Raw genomic sequence first — 413 nt, 5'->3', positions numbered from 1 at the left:
ATGAAAAATATTATGGGTAAGTGTTTGGCAAATTCACCATTGGCAAGTAAGGCCCCTGCATACGTCGGGGACATCCTGAGAGCCGGGTTATTGTGGTAGGACTGATCGATCTCCCGCCACAGCTCCAGGATGGCGTCCTTCAGCTGTGGCTGTTTTTGCGGTTGTTATAACACATTTCAAGGTGTTTTCGTCAGTGACCCTGTTTCACTCTTCAATCTGTGGCGCTTCATACTCTTGTGGAGAACAGGTTTCGGTGCGACTTTCCGCGCAGCCAGATTCAAGCGCGTCGTGCAAGAGTGAGAAATAGTAGAGTATATCGTGTATAGTATATAGCCTCGGTATTTTGATTCCCAGCCTTCGTCCCGCTTGGTTCGTTCAGCCACGTCCTTTAGAAGGTCTGGGTACTGGGTACT

Source organism: Penaeus monodon, chromosome 15, assembly GCF_015228065.2.
Source record: "Penaeus monodon isolate SGIC_2016 chromosome 15, NSTDA_Pmon_1, whole genome shotgun sequence".
Classification (NCBI taxonomy): Eukaryota; Metazoa; Arthropoda; class Malacostraca; order Decapoda; family Penaeidae; genus Penaeus; species Penaeus monodon.
The sequence above is the reverse complement of the archived record's forward strand: the minus strand, read 5'-3'. Positions refer to the sequence as shown.